The sequence below is a fragment of the Pinus tabuliformis genome, chromosome 6 (assembly GCF_031772625.1).
Source record: "Pinus tabuliformis cultivar Carrire ecotype Pingquan chromosome 6, CPIR1, whole genome shotgun sequence".
Lineage (NCBI taxonomy): Eukaryota > Viridiplantae > Streptophyta > Pinopsida > Pinales > Pinaceae > Pinus > Pinus tabuliformis.
This window is the reverse complement of record NC_142292.1, coordinates 1,276,234,191-1,276,256,752: the sequence shown is the minus strand read 5'-3', so window position 1 is coordinate 1,276,256,752 and position 22,562 is coordinate 1,276,234,191. Positions and strand designations below refer to the sequence as shown.

At 38.1% G+C, this 22,562-nt stretch overlaps 1 pseudogene; it reads left to right on the top strand.

Moving 5' to 3' along the window:
* Positions 1–11,968: 11,968 nt before the first annotated feature.
* The window catches only part of LOC149263301 (uncharacterized), a 51,722-nt pseudogene continuing 41,128 nt past the window's right edge, over positions 11,969–22,562 (top strand).

The following is a 22,562-nucleotide window of genomic DNA, read 5'->3' as shown; positions in this document are numbered from 1 at the left end:
ACTAAGCCTTTTACTTCTTTTTGATAATGCTTTGACTGGGGGCATAACTCAGGAGCCCAAGCTTAATTTTAAATATTTAGCATTTATTTACTCCTTAATGATGAGATAACTTATCACTCATCAAATTTGGAATATGTAAGGGATCCTTTATTATGTGATGGAGAATTAAGTGCTCAAGGAACTGGTCGATGGCCAATAAAGGGGTTGGAGCTCATGGTAGGCTTTTTCCCATGCGCTAATTAATGTCTTGGTCACCTTTTGCATTTTAATTTTCTTTTTCTTTCATCGTTGCTATGTTATGATTTTAACATTATTTTAGTTGCATCAACCTTTAGGGAAAATTTTCCAACCCAAATTCAAGGACGTGGATAAGAGGATGTCAATCCTAATGAACCAATGACCATAAGCTTGAATAAAGGAGATGAAATCTAGGGAATTACGGAAAATGGTAGTATGGAATATCATGGACATGCTACTTCAAATCAAGCTTCCCAAGTAGTGCCCCTCCTATAACCCTAAGGCCTTAGAGGAGGTCCCACTAGACTAAGGTTAAAAACTTACCTCCCTGGTATAGTGGTAAACATGGTGAAAAAAATAAGTCAATTTGAAAGGGGCATAACCTCCTCATACAAATGTTGAAATTTAGATGCATGATAGTTACTTGTGACAGTTTAGGTAGGTTTTTCCATTTACTATTTATTTTCTTCTATTAGGTCATCATGTAATTATACAAATACAATGTACATAAAGACAAGAGCCACAAGAGATTAGGCCAAAGGTAAGAGCAGAACCCACAAGGGGAAAAATCGTCAATCCTTTCCTTGTAGATTCTTTGCCAACAAGAGAAATCCAAGTCAACCTAACCAATGATTTAAGTGCCAAGTCAACCCTCCAAACCCTGCCATGTTTTGTAAAATAGTATATCATATGTATGCCCTTAAATTTCTTTGAAACTCACATCATCATTGGAGAATAAGCCTTCTATGAACTAGCATCGTCATAAATAATATTCCTCTCTGAACTCGTATCATCATAAGAAATATGTCTCTCTGAACTCACATCATCATGGAGAATATATCTTCTCTTAAATTTAGACCAACATGGAGAATGTCTTTGAAATTTGTATTATAATGTACTTCTTGAAGTTTGCATAATCATATAAGTTTGGTCCCTTAGTTTATCTCATATATCATAGAAGAAGGAGCCTTAGGGAACTCACATTGTTATAGAGAAAATACCTCAAGAAACTCGCATTGTTAAAACAAAAGATCTTACAAGAAGCTTGCTTTTCTTAAGGAGAATATGCCTCAGATTTCCATACCACAGATCCAAGTTGTTTTCTTCAAAAGGAGATCCGAATGGTTTCCAAATGATGAAGGATTGGTGCATGTAGGACTTTACAGGGTAAGTTCCTTAGATAGAACACCAAAGGACATTGGTCATAAACAAATCACATATCAGTACACTAGTATTCTTGATGTGGTTAAAAATCTCAAAGAGGGAAACAGTCCACGGCCTAACGCATCCACTTCAGGAAATTTATTAATGTAAAAGAAATAAAATTTACATAAGCTTCTCTCATGAACGTTCACCTAACAAATGACCATCCATGCTCTTTAAATAGAGATGATGGACCAATTAGGTGTTAAGCCATGGATCAAGTGTCGATAATACTAAGGAGAGAATGAACCGTCAGATCAATTCATGTCTGAAACATATTATGACCATTGGAATGTAAGTTACAAAAAGTACATACTAAAGAAACACACTTTCCCTAACTATACACTAGACCAAGTTATACTTAATTATTTCCAATGTGTCGAAATATTCTAACATCCCCCCTTAAGAACAAATTGGGATAGCATTGAAGGATGTACAAAGATGACACAAAAAGAGAAGGAAGTAGGCATAAGAGCCTATCCCCCCTTAGTGACAAATTCCTGAACTCCTACCATAAATCGAAGTTTATTAAACTTCACCTTTGTGAGATCCTTTGTAAAGATGTCTGCAACTTGATCATCGATTGAACAATATTGCACTTCAAGAACATGGTCATCAATGAGATTTCTGATGAAGTGCATGTGTAGTTCAACGTGTTTGCTGCGCTGATGATCCGGATTTAAACAGGAACACAACAAATTATAGAGATAACCGTAAACACAGATATGCATCGGAAATAATGCTTCATTTCATTATTGTAAAACACTGAAATATGCTTACAAACAAAAATGGAAATAAACCAGCTAGGGCGATAGTAGCTTATCTATGAGAAGAGATGTGGCGGCTACATGCCTCTGAACTGTGTTACAATGAGGCTCGAAGGCCTATTTATTGTTAAGAAACAATGGAAAACCCTTAACATCCCAAAACCTAACCCTAGAAGATGAAATGCCAAATTGTGGGCCCCATTTTGGGTAAGTTGGTACATCAACTTCTCGGGGTCGTAACTTTGGCACCCGATCTTCGTTTGACGCGTACAATAGCTCGTTAGAAAGATCTATTCGAGAACTATAACTTTGGGAAGAGCAGACCCATGTTACTCGAAAATTTCCCAAAAAACATCATTTAGGGCCTCAAAACGGCTCCAGAAGTTCAGGACCTGAAATACTGCTAAAAATAGTAAACTGTGCTACAATTTAAGGAACTGAAAAACTGAAAGAGACAGTTGTGGGGGTCCAAGTGGGATAGGTGGGTGGCCACCAAAATCCACCTGGATCATTCCTCCCCCCTTAGGAAGCAATGGTCCTCATTGCGTTGAGTTCCTCCATCTGCTGAACTTGGTCCCTGGCAAGCTGTTCTGCAATCTCGGATGTGTCCAGTAATGCTGGGAAGCATGGTCGAGGGCGATACACATTGAACACTTAGTGCAAGTGAAGGAATGGAGGAATGTTGTGCTCCAAAGCATTATTTCCCACAACCTTGGTAATGGTGTAAGGACCATGTCGGCATGGTCGGAGCTTCTGATGGGCTCTTGTAAGGCGTTCTTTCTACAGATGCAACCAGACTTTGTTGCCCACCTGAAGCTTGTGTGGTACCCCTATGGGTGAGGAGAAGTTGTTCCTGTGTTCTGTCATGACCGTATCCCTTTGTTGTTGCTGCTGCGTGGAGGAACCCTTTGCAGGGGTCATGGATGTGGCTACGATCTTCCCCTTACTTTGGGAGCGAACCAGACATAAAATGAATTTCTTAGTCTGGGAGACGATCTTGCTGCATTACTTAGCAAAGATCAAAGAGGTAGCAGTAGGTGGGGCTACCTCCGGTATCTTGTGTAATGAATTACCCAAAGTAATAATAACAACGCGAGGTCTTGACTCATACACATCATGTCGCCTCCACAAGTATGGCTGGCCAAATAGTACATCAAAAACATTCAGAGGTGTAACATCACATAATACCTCGTCTGTGAAGGGCTTAATGTTGTAGGGAAGGCGGCACTACTGGCGAACTTTGAGATCTCGTCCTTCATGAAGCCACTTGATACTATACGGCTGCGGGTGTGGTGTAGTCAGTAGGCCCAACCGCTTCACGACCTTTGCTAAAATGAGTTTCTTTTGGCTGCCACTGTTGACAATGAATTGCAGCGGTGAACCCTTCACCCACATCCGTGAGTGGAAAAGACGTTCCCCCTCCTTCGGATCTTCAGGCTCATTCTTCTGGATCTTGGCGGTGGAAACAGTGACACTGGGCTCCACATCAATGATTTGCTTCCCTTTTCCATTCCCCTTGTCGGGTTCTGACTCAGGGTCATAACATGCATCTGATTCTGAAGCCTTCAACTCGGCCACCAACGACTACTTGGTCCAACACTCACTTGTGTTATGAGTGGGACTCTTGTGGAACTCACACCACATTCCTGTGTCCTTCTTCGACTTCGTGGTGTTGTTCTTTTCTTACGGCTTCGATGGGTTGTCTTGGGTCACCCCTGTTGAGATTGCAACAAGATGATGGAGCTTAGTGAAAAGAGTCGCCTTCACTAAGTGGGCCCGCAGGAAAATTATGGCGCAAGTTCTATTTTTGATCCCAGCAGGGATGATCACAGTGTGGGTGACCACAGTATGAGTGATCACAGTGTGGGTGACCACAGTGTGAGTGATCACAGTATAAGTGATCAAAGTCTATTTTTAGACTGGCTGTCAAAAATAGAAAAGTCAAATATTATTGTCTCATAATAATATTTGGACTATAAACTTGATCTTATTCTCTTGGAGCACTTCAGGATGAGCTACAGATGTGGTACATGCAGATCCCAGAGGGAAATACGTGGTTACCTATGGGATGACTAATATTTGCATGCAGGACTTCAGTTAGAACTCAAGTGAGTTGAGTTTAGTGGACTGGAGGTGCAGTTGATGGAGTTGTGTTCAGTTTAGCTTTGTTAAACTAGTTGTATTTAGTCTAACTGGCAAATAGACTAGAGATGAGTTGGGTGAATTAGTTATTAATTAATTCACAAGTTATTAACTCATAATGCAACTATAGAATACATCAGTTAACTCAGTTGCATGTCAGTGCATGTTCAGTTCAGCAGGGACAGGTGTTAGAGGATCAGATTGCTATCAGTTGTGACTATAGCTGTGCATGATGATTTGCACAATCAGAGGGATTGAGTATGCCAATGAATTGGCCAATATCAAGAATTGTAGCATGTTCTCACGTCCAACACAGTGTGAGTGATTCTTTGCAGGTGAAATACGAGTTTGGTAAACCATTCTCATCAATTCTTGAGCAGGTATTGAGCTGGGGAGGCAGGCAAGCAGTGGAATAGATTTGGAGATCAGATCTGAGCTGTATTGTGTGTAACAGGTGGAGCTGGTATTGGATTGCTTGTGATAAGAATTGTACTTTGTAATGTTACATGTTCTCAATCATTAATATACAGATAGTGTGGGGTTTTTAGCGAGATGCTTTCCCCGGGTTACATACTGTGTTAATGTGTGAATGCTCTTGATGTTTTATTGTTATTGATGCTGCTATATTGATGATCAACGTAGAGGAGCTTATGTATTGTGTATGTATTTGGAAATAGTACATGATCAGGATAATCTCCATTGAATATGTGTTAAATTATTCAAAATTTCTACAACCCCACCTTGGCTTTGTCCTTTGGTCTTCGAATTTGCAGATCCAAAGTCTCGCTTCTTCTGTTTGAACTTTTGCTCGATTTTGACAACGTATCGGTACGCCGTGCCAAGCGAGGAGATGTTCAGGAACTCCATCTCTTCCTAGATGTATCTGTGTAGACAACCACCGTATTTGAGTACCAGATGCAGCTCAGAATCTTTGATACCCAACTGTGTGTGAAGGGTATGAAAAATGTTTGTGAACTCTGACACATCTTGGTCTCGTCCTTGCCGCAGCATGGTCCACTTTATGTATTTGTTCTCGTAGCTTTTGACAGGGTAGTACTGCTCCTTGATGGCATCCAGGAATGAATCTTAAGTGGGTGTGGCTGAAAATAGTGAGCCTGTGCTTTCATCCTTCTGCTCGCAGTAGGTTTCCCACCAGTCCTTGACGTGGGGGGCTGCTTTGATAAGAGCGAAAACAATCTTTTCCTGACTCGAAAATTCATGAACAGAAAATAACCCTTCTAGCATATTTAACCATTTATCTATGGTATCTGTGTCTATTTGACCCTCAAGGATGGAGATTTCAAAGTTAACTTGTACCTTAAAGGGCATGGCTTTTCCAGAGTAGGTGCTGGAAGCCGATGCGTCACCTCTGGGTAGTCGCTAAAGGATCTGCGCAAAGTTGTCCATCATCTCGTTCCTTTGTCGCTCGAGGGCTTCTTCGAGCAAGATTTTGATAGGATCTCCTGCCCCCTCGTCTTTCTTCTCATTCGCCATGGGAGGCCATCGGGAATTGCGAGGCTGGTCTTGCAAAGGTTTGACCAGTTCAAGCCCTAACTCCTTATATCCCGACGTTGTTGGGGACATGCAAAGAAAAACAGAGAAAAAGCAGACCGCTCTGATACCACTGATTTAGATTTAAATAGGAACACAACAAATTATAGAGATAATTGTAAACACATAGATGTAGCGGAAATAATACTTCATTTCATTACTATAAAATACTGAAATATGCTTACAAACAAAAATGGAAATAAACCAGCTAGGGCGATGGTAGCTTATCTTTGAGAAGAGATGTGGCGGCGGCGGCTACTTGCCTCTGAACTGTGTTACAATGAGGCTCGAAGGCCTATTTATTGTTGAGAAACAATGGAAAACCCTTAACATCCCAAAACCTAACCCTAGAAGATGAAACGCCAAATTGTGGGCCACGTTTTGGGTAAGTTGGTACATCAACTTCCTGGGGTCGTAACTTTGGCTCCCGATCTTCGTTTGACGCGTACAATAGCTCGTTAGAAATATCTATTCGACAAATATAACTTTGGGAAGAGCAACATTGATCTATGGACCCATGTTGCTCCCATATTTCCCAAAAAACATCGTCTAGGGCCTCAAAACGGCTCCGGAAGTTCAGGACTCGAAAAACTGCTAAAAATAGTAAACTATGCTACAATTTAAGGAACTAAAAAATTGAAAGAGACAGTTGTGGGGGCCCAAGTGGGATAGGTGGGTGGCCACCAACATCCACCTAGATCAGTTGATGTTGGACTGGATCTTTACATAGTTGTTTGGAACTTTGATTATCACAACAAAGTGTAGTCGGATGTTGCTGCTAAAAACCAAACTCTGACAGGATCTGACGAAGCCACAAGGCTTCCTTACTAGCTCCAACAACACCACGATACTCTGTTTATGTTGAAGAAAGAAAAATGACACTTTGTTTCTTGCAAGCCCATGTAATAGGTCCAGAACCAAGAGTGAAGACATAACCTGCAGTAGACTTCTGATCATCACGGTCACCAGCCCAATTAGAATGAGTGAAACCAACCAATAGAGGAGATGCTTTTGCACTGAAATGAATCCCAAACTGAATTGTACCTCGAACATAACAAAGTATTCTTTTAGTTTCTTTCCAATTACTTTCATGTGGGTTTTGCATAAACTGATAAATAAGGCCAACAACAAAGGAAAGGTCAGGACGGGTATGGGTCAAATACGAAAGGTTTCCAACAAGCTGACGGTATAAGGTAGCATCAACTTTAGGGGAAGTAGAAGTGATTGAAAGAATAACTAGGCATGGGCTTTCCATTATAAAAGAAACTGAAGTTGTAGATGCTGAAACTAAGTGTTCCAATGGAAAGATCTTGAAAATTTAGGCCAATTAAAAAAAAAACGACTTTGAAAACGGCTTCCAGATGAAAAAGTTATGGCTTTTTGAAAAAAAGTTGTTGAAGATACCAATGAACTACGTGAATGTTGGGAAGTGAATGATAATGTTATATAAAAAAAAATTCCCCCCCCCCCTTTCCAAACTTAATCTAATTAGCTCACTTTAAAAAAAGTTACTTTATGTGACCCACTTTTATAAATAAGTGAAAGTCACTTTTACAATGGTAATTTATGAACTATCCACTAAATTGTAACTTAAATAAAAGATAAAGTGACTTTAGAATTATAAGTGACTCAATTTTTATAATGGGTGAGAACACTTTTACATAAAGTGACTTTAAAACATAAGTTACACGTGTTTTTTGAAAAAGTAACTCAACAAAAAGAAAAACTTGAACCCAAGACCTCTATTCTCATAAAGTAACTTTGGACCAAGTGAGCTAGTTTAAAAGGTTAGTAATTTTTGGAAAATAGGAATGGTTTTATTTTTTTTCTCACTGGAGCTTTGGAGTGCATGCTTACTTAGAAAACCCCTTTTTGCCTACAAAACAAAAAAACCACACAACCCAAAACGAACAAGCAAAATTAAGCCGAGCCTTATGGCTTAAAGTTAGATTTCACAAGAAACTAAATATTTTCCTCAATGTTTCTAATTTTCCGAGATCACACTAAGGTATGGCGGAAAAGAGCATACGCATGAGAAAAATCCTTTATTTTTGTTACTGGTTTGCCCAGATCACACAGAGTCGTGGGGAAAAGAGCATACACATAAATTAAAGGTATAGATCTGGTAATAAAAATACATACAAATAAATAAACTGAAATAAACAGAGAGATAATAACTAAAACTACAAATAAAGACGGTATACCTCCAGATCTTAAAAATGATGTAGCTAGGGCTACCAGAAACCTTTTCACGTGAAACGAAAGGGGTTCCTCACTGGAACAGATGCTCCTAACACAATAGAGCAGTCCTCTCGGCCTGAAAGCAGTCAAAAATAGTAGATCTAGGAAACGATAGTCGGATGTAGCTGTAACGGCTTTGGATTTGGATCACCAACGAATGCGACCATCGAATAACTCTGATACCATGAAAGAATTTACAGGGTAAGTTCCTTAGATAGAACACTAAAGGACACTGCTCATAAACAGATCACATATCAATACACTAGTATTCTTGATGTGGTTAAAACGCTCAAAGAGGGAAACAGTCCACAGCCTGAGCCAACGCGGCCACTTCAGGAAATTTATTAATGTAAAAGAAAGAAAATTTACATAATATTTTCTCATGAACAATCACCTAACAAATGGCTCTCCATGCTCTTTAAATAGAGATCATGGACCAATCGGGTGTTAACCCACAGATCAAGTGTCAATAATACCGAGGAGAGAATGAACCGTTAGATCACTTCATGTCTAGAACATATCGTGACCGTCGGATTGTAAGTTACAAAAAGTACATACTAAAGAAACACACTTTACCTAACTATACACTAGACCAAGTTATACTTAATTATTTCCTATGTGTCGGAATATCCTAGCAATGCCAATATATACTTGTTCCTACATGTGAAAAGGGGCCTTAAATAAGAGAGTTGACTTGGCAATTTTGGAGGAACCAAAGACACTTACAAAAAAAATCTAATTTTCTTCTTTTCATAGGGACATGAAGATGATGCCCTTTTATTTTTTCGTTTGACCAAAATAAAGCATGAAGAACATGCTTAACGATAATAATAATAATAATTTTTCTTCTTTTCATTTTTACATATAATACATATTGACATAAGTACAATGACAATTATGAAGACTGACCGTAACTACATACTTCAACACTCCCTCTTAGTTGGGGAGGTATCATAATAAATATGTCTCTCTGAACCGACATCATCATAAATAATATGCCTCTCTAAACTCGTATCGTCATGGAGAATATGTCTATGATTTTTGTTTCATAATGTACTTCTTAAATTTCACATCATCATATAATTTTGGTGCCTTAGTTATAAAGTATATCATAGAAGAAGGAGCCTTAGGGAACTCACCTTGTTACAAAAATGTTGTCATTGCTACAACACCCTCCAAATTTTGCCCACATTCAAATTTTGGAGCCTCCCATTAATCATGTGAACTATCAGTTTGAGTTGTTAAACTTGCTCCATGCTTGTTCTCTAAGTTTTTCTCAGTGTTCAAATTCCTTTCTAAAGAAGCCTGAAGTGTCATCTTTTGTTAAAGGCAAATTTGGCACACCTTTAAGAGGCAACTCCAACGCACTCTCTTGTGTTAGTTGATCATATTTATTATTAGAACATGTGTTGGACACATTCTCATGGCATAGTGCACCTTTTGGTTGTAGTCGACACTCGTGTCATAAAGATATACACCCTAAGTGTCACATTTGGATATAAGTGTCACTTTACTATCATTTTGTTGTATGCATGTTGGTTTTGGGTACTCTGCATCTTCTTGTCATATGCTTGGTTATATATGTGTGTGTGATCATGTTCAAGACTTGTTATATGCTCTTACTCTCTTGTCTAATTAATTTCAGACAATCAATTTTGGAGTTCTTTCTTATCCTCACATCTTGCACATCTAACTTCTAGCCAAGTTATGAGCACATTGTGCACTCCTAATCCTTAGTGATGATATACTTACCTCCTTGACCTATGCAATGTACCATCTAGAGGATAACCTCATTTACCGCACATTGAGCAACCTCAGAGTATAATCACTCAACCTTATTGCTTACACTTTCCCACTTGGAAAGCTTGGACCAACCCTACCTTGAATTGCACACTACACATTCCCAGTGAACAATATGGCCATTTATAGAACCCTGAAGTGGTAACCTACATAATCCCCTTAGCCTCCTCTTCAACCATTGTGCACTGCGCAACCACAGTGCCCAAGCTTGTCCCCCTTGTCTCCTGGACTTTCCCACTATGCAAAGTGTTGCCTCTCTCTCTCTTTCCATTATGAACTACGCAATTCTAATGCCTAGACACATAATCCTTGCCTCCTGACCTTGAAAATTATGCCCAAGAAGGCCTCTTTCTCAACCCTTACACACTGTCCCATCACAATTAAAACTTGCATGAGAAAACAAGGTAGAGAATGTGATTTTGGGACTGATATTGTCTTACCATGAGTGAAATTTACTTGTAGGTAATATCACCTTGACATGGCAGATAATGTTCATAGAGGTCATCAAAGAGAGGTTGTAAGAAGACACTTGTGGAGGTGATACACAAATAGACCATCATACAAGGAAGACAAAGGAACTATGAACCACGACATATGGATGGAGACTGAGATGCCATGGGAGATTTTAATGCTATAACCAAACCCTTGGAGGGTGAAGATGAAGTACAAGCAAGATCTATCATGAAGGATTGAAGACATGGCAACAAAGAAAGAAATAACTTGGCATTGATACACTACAATGAAGTCCGATGTCACAATAATCAAATTGTAGCTCTTCAAAGTGTCAACATAAGAGTGTTGTCTTGTCTCATGTATTATTTCCACAATATTGGTGGAAGTTAATTATGTATTTTTGAAAATTGGAAAATTTAATATGTGTGGAATCCCAAGGGTCACAGATGGAATGTGTAGAGTCACTAGGAAGTCCGAGAGTCATGTAAGAGGTTACAAGTCTTATGGGAGCTCAAGAGTCATGATGAAGGTGAAGAGTCACATGGGAGGTGAATAGCACGTCATTTGTTATAAACAAACCCTCATAGCTCAAGAAAAGGAATTTTCACCTTGGCTTCTCAAGCTAGGCATAGGAGAGAAAATAATTTTTTAAGGAGCAAGTGGTGGCTTAACGTTCATTATTGGAGCTTGTGTTGCAACATTGTAATTGTGTATCTTGGAACTTTCACTTAATGATTTGAAGCTCTCAAAGTCGAAAAACTTTCATGAATGTACCATGGATGTTATAATACTATTCTTTTAATGTTTGTTGTATATGTTTGTGTTCATATATACTAAAGAAAATGAACTATTTCATTGGCTTTGGTATATATTTTGTTGAATGTGGGTTGTTTTTTTCTTTCACGATTGTTGTTGCTTTGTGAATTATTTCACACGTTAACTAACGATTCTTCATACTTATTTGTGTGTGACTTTATTAGGATAGTACTATTACTTTTATTATAAAGGCTCACTTTTTCTTTTCTCCTACGTGAAAGAACGTTGTAAACATTGCAACTGTTTGTTTCACAAAAGCTTACTTACTCGCTTATCTCAAAAGTATATGCATGCTCTCTTATGTTGTAAATTGCAGCCAAGGAAAATCATTAAGGATACAATAATGGCAGTTGGGCTCATTTCCCGAATGGGGATCCTACTCCAAATGGTGTGAGGCATAGTTAGGAATTCATATCAAGGAGACCCCTATATGTTGGCAGTTTCCAGCACCGTCAACATTCTGGTGCTAGAAGGAGGGAACCTTGTTTATGGTTGATAATTGAACACATTCACAAAATAACCTTCAGTTCAAGGTAGCAATTGTTCGAGTACGACTCAGAATCACATATATAAGAAAGAAGAAACATCTCATCAAGGTTTAGAGCGTGCTTACGATGTTACTTACTAAGCAACTCCAGAGGATTTGACCTATCACTCGTTAGTTTTCTAGAGCTCTTGGATTACTCCTTGTCACATATATTCTTCCTCATAAGCAATCAAAGAAAGAGACAACCCGTTGTGGTGGTCTAGTTTCTTCAATGGAATATTTGGTTACGAGTACCCTTGATGATTTAACTGACTCACTTGAAGAATATTACCATCAAGGGGACATTCCACCACCTATTGCAGAAAATATGGAGGGAGACGAGGGGGACTTTCATTTTTCAGACAATGAACAACCAAATTATAACAAAAATCTAAATACTGAAGGAGAAGAATCTTCAGAATCAGAGAGTGAAGAGGAGGAAGAAAATGAATACATTGTTGATGACAAATTGGATTGGATGGTCCAAGGGCCCCTTACTCTTCCAGACAACCTTCATCGCTTACCTAAGCACCCAAAAAAGCTGCTTACAAAGTATGATTCAGGCAAGAAAGCGAAGGTTGAAGATCACATTGATGACTTCTACTTGCATCTATGGATGTTAGAGGTACGTTATAATGATGTTTCTTGCATACTATTTCCTATCACTCTTGAGGGTAGTGCATCAGTGTGGTACAATAGCCTTCCACCAAGTTCAATCCATAATTGAAGGGAGTTTAAATAGTTGTTCTTAGAAAAATTATTGATGATAAAAATCCTGCCATGTTGCTCAAAGAACTCGACAATATTAAGCTGGGGGATAAAGAAAAGGTGAAAGATTTTAATAATATATTTACTCACATTTTGAACAAATTCTCCACCAATGTGCAATCTCACGATTCAATCACTAAGGATTATTACATTGTTTCCTTGCCCACCAATTTTATTTTATTTTATTTTATTTTTTTTGTGTGAAAAGAGTCGCGAAGGAAACATTGCCTATTAACTTTGCAAAAGCAATTGCCGTGGAAAATGACTTAAGATCTATTAGAGTTGTTGTTGATTAGGAATATTTAAAGGACTCCAAGGACACTGGGAAAAGGACTCAAGCCTTTTCCATTAAAATTAAAGAGAATGATCCCTTTGACATGGAAAGCTTGACTAATTCCTTGAAGTTTCTCTCTAATGAAGTATCCAAACTGAAAAGGAAGTCAAGTGAGGCATATACCAGCACTAATTCCTTTAAGTCATTATTTAAGGATAATACCAATCAACTGGCCAAGTTTGATCAAAGTTCTAATGTAGTATTTAATGCTGAGAACCTAGGTATGGACAAATACTGCACGTTTCATCAAGAACCACATTCTGAAAAAGCATGACCACAATGGAATCATAATATGAATTTGGTGGTTGCAAATGTCCTGGAATGTTTGTTATTAGAAGAGTAGTATGAGCAGACTCAAGAGGCTAATGAAATAGCCTTGCTAGAGGATAATACAAGTGTTGGTGCTTCAATTTTCACTCTTGATCTTATTTTGAACAATGATAGACAAGGTGATAGTGAGCCCCCAGTCGGTGAAGCTTCTCTTGAACAACAATCCAAGTCATACAATTTGAGGAGCAAAAGATTGGTTCCTGAGCAAGACATGAGGAAGCAACTATTGAGGAAAATCCTACCTCTTATAAATCTTGCTCAGAGCGCAGGGACGAAATCTGGAAGCACTCAACTTCAAAAGAACACTTCCAGGAATACCAAGAACAAGATTGTCACCCCTAAGGTATTGGATAAAGTTTCACCTCCAACCACTTCAGCACAACCTTCCAAGGACAAATATGTAGTGTGGGATATTGACTATAACATTATCAAAGACAAGAATAAAACTCGTGCAAATATTTGCATTTATGAGCTAGAAAAGTTGGCAGGTCATGAGGCATTTATTATCCAGGTATTCTCATCTAAACCTCCATCAAGTATGACTACTGCTTCTTCAAAAGCTCCGTTCGATAAGTCAAATACTATACTTGAATCTCTTGTCAATGAAGCTAATGTAAATTCAAGATCTACTTTCCCCCCTTTTCTTTTAACATTTGAAATCTTTAATTATAATATCCATAATTGCCTAGTTGATTTTAGTGCATATGTGAATGTCATGAAAATTAATGTGAAATAGGAAAAGACAAATTCCAGAATTATATAATTAGATAGATCACAAGTGTAAGCAATTGGTGAACTAAATAATGTTATAATTTGTTTATCTTCTGATGATAGAGTTCACTAATGCACAAACATTGTCATTGTGGACATTCTAGAAGCTGATAGGCTTCTTCGGAGTAGAGATTGGTCTAGCAAGCTGCAAGGATACTTTGTTACTGACTGTTCACATTTATGGCTTCCCTACAAGGGTAAAAATAATTAGATTTGAGTAGAAAGTGAACCTTTTATGAATCATATCATAACAATGCTTGAAGATCACAATGAGCCAATTAGCTTTGCATAAGAATTTTTTCAGAAATTGCATTTTAGAAGTTGGTCTTGGATGTTATCTTTCACAACCATCTTCTATACCACTAGACACACAGTTAAAAATCCTTCCTTGCAATCCAACTCAAGATAATGGATCTTGTATTATAGACGTAAATAATATTAGTGTAGAATTTGACCCTACTGTTACTAGTATTTGGATTATGTATTTTGATGGTTCGAAGACATAAGAGGGCTCTGGAGCTGGTTGAATTCTGATTGACCCTTATAAGAACAAACATCCTATTTCATGTTGTTTGGAGTTAGAGTGCCCAAATAATGTTGCAAAATATTAGGCACTCATTCTTAGATTAAAGAAGGCCATTGACCTCAAGGTGGATGCATTAAAGTAATAGGTGACTCAGAGATTGTTACACAACAGGTACGAAATCCTTTTCACTATGGTATTACTTAATTTTAAAAAGTATTAGCAAGAGTTATGGTATCTTATATCTTTATTTCAAGAATTTGATATTAAATTTGTTCCTAGGATTCATAAGGTAGTCGTAGACACATTAGCTAATGCAAATTCTAGGTTGTTACCACTTAGAGATTGTTTTTTTATTGAAATTGTTTATAAGCCATCTATTCCTGATAAAATTAGCAATTTACATGTGTTTAATGATGAGTAGCAAATATTGGATTGCATGGCTAATGTTGATGTGTTTAAAGACATTGTGATTGTTAAAGATGAGCACGGGAGGTCATTGACAAAAAGAGTTGAAGCACATAAAGGAAACTCCATTCCAAAGGGTGTAGTATCAATTGAAAGGCTCTATGACTTGCAAAATCACTTTAGGGGACCAACAAATACAAAAACCCAAAGTTCCACATTGTTGCATGAATAAGTCAACTTGGGCACCAGAGAAGATCCAAAGTATGTAAACCTTGGTACATGTTGTTATGTTTAGGAATGATAAGATTTTATTTGTCTCTTCAAACCGTACCAAGATGTTTTCACATGAACATATGATGATTTTAATGATACACAAATAATCCAACGCATAATACCAATCAAAGACGAGGTTAAGCCATTTCAACAAAAGTTGAGAAATATTAATCCTACGGTTGAACCCCTTATACATAAAGAACTAAGGAAGTTGTTGGATGCTCGAATCATTTTCAAAGTTCGTCACTTTATGTAACACCCTCCTCCCACATCTACCCAAGCAACCGGTCGGTCATGGTAAACATGTGAGGAGAGGCCACTATGATATGATTCAACCTCCTAAGTCACGTTAAGGAAGTGGAACCGATAGAAACACAACATACAAACATTAAATATTAGCTACAAGACCCTCGTGAACCAATCTAATACTTTAGACAACTTGCCTTGGGGTCCCCCTGAGCTTTTGGACAATTTAATTAGTCGCTTCCATGCTATAGACATGAGTGCGACCAACAACCCAAAGTCGCTCTCATAGGCTTGCCTGCCAGCGACCAGAGACTAAAACTGTTAGTGCTATGCCAACGACTCCGGGATTTGAGCCACTTTTTCAGGCCCAGAGCCCAGGTCACTACCTAGAATTGAACCATCTCTTTAGATCAATAAAATAACATGGAAATGACAGTACTAAAGAAAATACTTGTTCAAGATCTTGACTGGACCCCTACTAGCCATGATAGGCATTTCGTCAAACATATTGCAAATATGTAATCTACAGGTGTAATTAAAAATTCTGAGCATAAGGGTCACATACTTAGCTAAGAATCGCTAAGAACCATTGACTCCTCAATGCATTAGCTACCATTCCATCCATTAAGTCATAGATACATTGATCATTCAATTACAGTAAAAACATGAGGAAAGCCATACATGGTTGTTTTCATAAAACACATACAGAACCAACATAATAGGGACAAAAATAATCATGAAATTACAATCATATAGACCACATACAATCCATCAAAATGCTCATATAAATACAAAGAGAAATAACCTTTCATTAATGATGCAAAATCCAAACCTGTGATGGGACTTCCATGTTCCACCCCATCGTAGAATGGTTGAGCCAAATCTCTCTTCAGCCATTCACCCTCGTGCCATATTCCAAGCATGAATGTGGGATCTCATAGAACACATCAATAAAAAACCATCAAGGGCTTCCGGAGGCCATCCACCTCAACCCATCAAACAACGATTCCACCTCACGGTCGGACATCACCAGAACCATCATCCGATTGATCTCTATCCTAGCCTTCTAGGGCTCCAGAGTGTTTGTTCCAACCCAACTTCGAGGATTAGTAACTCAACCCATGACTGCTGCTGGGCTCTAGAGCATTTGTCCAACCAAGGCTCTAGGACTAGTAACTCAACCCACTAAAGGCTCCAGAGTGTTTGTCAAACTCAGGCTACGGGACTAGTAATTCAACCCAAGTTGTTATAGGGATTCCAGAGCATTTGTCCAACCAAGGCTATGGGACTAGTAACTCAACCCAAGTCATTATAGGGATTCCAGAGCGTTTGTCCAACCAAGGCTTCCAGGAACTAATAACTCAACCCAAGCTAAGGAAACATGAGAACCAACCAAAAATAAACAATGAAAGTAAACCCACAATCACCATGGTTATCCAGGTAATGGTAAGGCTAGGAAATCCACTGTCAATCTAGGCAATCCTCTATGCTAATGACAGATCACAGCCAAGAAACCACATGCATGTGCCATGCATGCCAAAACTAGTGAAGGAAACATACATGCAACTCGGTACCTGCAATAAAATCTGATGTAGCTGCCGATCCCAATGCCTTCTTGCACTTTCTTGCTCTTCCTTTGCCTTCTTTCTCCAATAATTATGCCACACCCACCAAGAGTGCTCCAAGAAAAATATAAGTCAGAGAGAGAGAATAGAAGAGAGCTCCACCAAAATCTGTCAAAAGCTTACCAACTGATCCTTAGAAGCTTTTTTTTATCAATGAGGCCTCTATTGTCTTCATTTTTCATTTTCCTCCTAACATGCAACTTGTGACCTTTCACCTTCTTTTTCTCCAAATTTCCGTTAATTTCATAAATAAAATGCCAATTAATGCCTCTTTGCCTTTCCAAAGCCTTTGTCATCGCCTTTGCTAATTCCCTTAGCCATAATAAATCGAATCAACACCCATTAGGATGTTTCCCCCACCATTCAGCTTGGAATACGTGTCCCATCACTGTGGCCTTATATATTTTTACCATGATTTTTAACTAGGGCTGTTATAGAACCCTCCCCCTTGGTGGAACACAGTCCTTGGTGTTCAATCAAACCGATAACCAACAAGACTACTGAAAACAAAACATACTGCCCATGGAGCTTTATAACATAGCTCGTTGTAGTATTTAAAATGACCATTGCTGAAACATGACAAGCATACCGTTACTGGAGCTTTATAACACAATTCATTATGGTATTTACAATAACCACATATACACATACACATTTGCTTCAACCAGTAAATAACCATAATATTTATGGAGATTTATAAATCCAACTCGATACAATATTTACAATAATATATACATATACACATATGCACATTTGCTCAACCAGCAAATAAAAGGATATGATGCCTGCATCCACAATAAGGGAATCTAAAGGCTCACACCTCCACCCTCAAGTAGTACCAGGATTCACCTCCTTCACTGGAAGTCCAATATCCAAAGCCACAGTCAAATTGCATTCAATGTCCAATGCTATAATCCTGTGCCACTTGTCCTCTCAGTGAACGGTTACTGGCTCATTGTTCTAGGGCACATTCCCAATGTGCATTTGATTCCATCTGACAATGTTAATGACCAAAACAAACCCATCCTTGATCTTCCCTTCCCTTCTACACAGTCCCTCGGGCAATCCGTTCAACCCCTTTCGTGCATTCACTTACCTTCCAAGTTCCGTTGGCAGCCCCATCTTGGGTAGTCCATCCCTTCGAAAGGCTTCCTCGCATCAAAAGATACAAAAACTAAGGCATATCCCTGCCTCAAAACCATTATACCGATCATAACATTCTCATGGAAATTAATGGACACTATTGGGTACCAGTGTTCCACAATGGCCCTGTTCTTGAATGCTTTACTAGCATACTGCTGCATTTTCCAATCCCTTTTGTTGTTGCAAATTCTTGCAGTCAATTTCAATCACCCAACTGGGAATTTCATGCATTCCCGTACCATGACAATAACTTCCATTAGATCTAAAATAAATTGATATAAATTCACATCATACCTAATTGATAGCTCGTGAATAAGGTACATTTGCAATCTTGTTCGCTTCCTGTCACAACAAGTCAAAGTAGCATATTTGAGCAAATCAACATGTATAAAAATATCTCATCAGGTTAGCTCAAAACATAACCATCATAGATCAACATCATAAATCACATGTAACCATCATAAACGAGAATCATAATTCACATGTAATCATCATATACCAGAATCATAAATCACATGCATAAGAAAACTGAAATAATATACCGATACTTATCCTTTAATCAATACTTCCTTCTTCCTTTGTTCTTATTTCATACGCACACTAGATCAGTTGCCACACCCGACAAACACCCAGTGCCTTCTCCTCAGCCAGGTGCACATATACATAGTGTGCATCACACACATATGACCACACACGACATGCAATACATTCACCTACATCTGACATATAACACATACACCTACACCTAGTGTGTACAATACAATACATACACCTACATCCAGTGCATAACATAATACATACACCTACACCTACGTAGAACACAACACAATACATCTATACTCGATGTACAACAGCACACAATACATGCACCTACACAATGCACATACCTACTACCACATGCCCTCAATACAACATGTATGACATGCGCACAATACCACACATGCACCAGTACCATGTGTACAACATGTACATAGTACCATAGGCACACTGCACCACCTGCACAATGTGTGCACAACATCACATGTACATGACGCCACCTGCACAACGTGTACACAACACCACATGTACATTATACCAATTGTACAACATGTACAAAATACCACATGTACATAGTACCACATGCACACCATATACGCGACACCACATGTACACAATGCCACATGCATGACATGTACACAACACCACCTGCACAAAGCACCACTTGTACAAGAGGTACACAACACCACATGCACACAACACCACTTGTATAATCATGCACACCACACCATATGTATATAGCACCACATGTACAACATGCATGCAACACCACATGTACATAGCACTGCATACCCAACATGTACATAACATCATCTGTACACATCATCGCATATCCAACACAAGCAGAGAACCATATGCATACAACACCGCATATCCATCATGCACACAGTACAATATGTACACAACACCATATACCCAATATGTACATAGCATCATCTATACCCAACACTGAATATGCAACATCCATACAACACTATCTGCACTAACACCCTGTACACAATATTGTATAAACAATGTACACACACTACATATGCACAATACTACATGCACACAATCATCATAGATGCAACACATACAACATGTAGGACATATGCATAACATTAATACCACACATCCAAAACCACACTACCTCTACCAAGAAACCTTGCTTCCAGTGTCTTATCCATGCTTATCCCAACATGTCGCAGACCACACTGCTTTCATTTCGTTGATGCATCCCTTAGTGTTACCTATCATAACATAAACATAGGCATAATACAAACATACAATATCAATTCATATCCATGTGATATTGACCTCATATATTTGTCATGATTACTCTTCCCAATTGATTCCTCGTAAGACCAGGAACCTTTTCATGTCATTTTCCTATGTAAGCAATCATTCCTCCACAAGAACGATTCCTGATGACCCTGTCGGATAGTGACATAGATACATAGACACATACATACATATACATAAACATTAGCATAAAAAAATCATGATCCATGATGACCCTATCAGATAACAACATACATACATACATATATGCATATAATCATTAGCATAAAGCAATCATGATCACAACATAAATACTAGATATCAAGGTCAAGGTTAAGAGAACTTCCTTTATTCATGCACAACATTGAGAACCACCATTCCCAACATAGTCAAGTCATCTTACATCTCAGGTCCACTTACTTTACCTTTTCTAGTTACCTTTCTCTTGCCTATCCTGCCATCGTCAATTTACACCAATGGACCCAACCAGTCCAACTAGGTTGTCATAGTCTTACCCTTCGCTGTGCTTACTCATACACAAAGCTTCATCTAAATCTTACATTACCTTTCGGGTACCACACAACTCTCCCAAGCTCCATCTAATTTCCTCGTTCCCAAATAATTCCCAAGACTCAAAACATAAAAGGCAAGACATGAAACAACTAAGAAGAAAACCATGAAAGTCAATAACAATATGACACCACAACAAAGTGGTAAGGCCTTGCACGAGACATAAAAAAAATCACAATCAAACTCAACAATTCATAAAATACCAAAAGCACAAGATTGGCAAAAAACACCATGACTCAATCCCCATGGTTCCTAAGGAAATCTCAACCTAAGCCTTCATGGAAATTTCCTTTGCCATGTAATCCCCTGCATCATACTGCCATAAAAACATAACTATTAGTGTGTATATAACATAACAATACTCTAATTACCTTATATTGTTATCCCAAGCATGCTGCCTTGTAGCTAAACACATTCACACCATCTCTCAAGGGACTCCAATTCTCTTGACAGATCCTCCCGCAACTAGAGACTGGTTCATATACTTGTCAAGTACATGTTCATGACTATAGCACATATCCACATAAGGTCAGACAAAATCAAGGTTAAGAAGACTCCCTGTATGCAAGGCACTCATTCGTTTGGAATTAGGGTTTCCAAACATAGCCAAAGAAATTCTTGTCCAATTCCTTTCTTTTACCCTTTTTACCTTGTTGCAATCGAGGATTACTATGTACTGTCACATCACCCAACTATTAGTTATATAAACACATCAAGTGTTACCTTGTCATGCCAATACCTAACATGTTACCCCGCAACTGCTCACACATGTCAACAACATGTTCCAAATATCAAGAAAAACATATTTATCAATTTGAAATCAACCTTTACAAACAATCATGTCATAATCCATAGTAAACTCATAGTCATTATACATAATGCTACAACTTTTACCTACTATACTCAAGTACATATCAATTGTCTCAACATATATGGATTAGTACAATCATCTTAAAACAAGATCATTTAAGCAAGCAAGCTTATAAACACATACTCATATTATGAAATTCTTCAAACATTCAACCAACTTGCAAACATACCATGTTAAATAAATCAACTAGATGATATAATAGACACCAAACACTCAAACACCAAATAGACAACATAATCAAACATTCAAACACTAAATAGAAGACATAAGAAAGCTTGTACCTTAATGTATCTCAGGGGAGGCCATCTTGTCTGCACAATCAATCTAGTTAGCAAGATATAACTTTACAACATGTCAACTCAAACATAAATAAGATCATGATACCCAAATAGTCACTAGCTAGCATGTTTACATCATAATTCATACACAATCATCATTCAAACATATGCAAAGTCAATCTAGATTAATAGAATACCATATCACAAATATGTTGGCTCATGCCTGAATATCGTAACCATAACCAGCTGCATAGGCCAATCCAACTTAGTATGATACATATAACATCAAGATATAAATGCTATAACCCTAATAATCAAGATAATTGTCATTTAACAACAAGAAGTTAACCTATAAGACACTTCATCGAGAACATATAACATAATCCTCAAGTTATCTAACCTAAAACAACAATAGCAATGCATACAACCATAGGTTACTATCATTCATGGCTATCTGACACATGTGCATATGACTACACTAATCAACTATCATCTATTATGTTTGTAACCATAACATCAAAAGACATGTACATAAACCTAATCTATATAAACCTAATGCATATGACAATCCTTAACTTACATACCTGCATGTCAAACATACAATACCTGTATGACGATATGCTCTTACCCCAAAGTTGAATGTTGCAATCTCATTATGATGATTTGCTTCTCCTGTTCTATCTCAACCAACACATTAGCATCATAACCACCAATAGCACCATGATGGACTAAATTTGCATACAATGACTTCACAAGGCATTTTTGACCTGCTATTCATGCATAACTATACCCAAGGCTATACATGCATAAAAACTACATATAGACATATAACACATGAGTGCAAACCATATACACACCATTCTAGCTAGAGTCTAGTCATCAATGCATG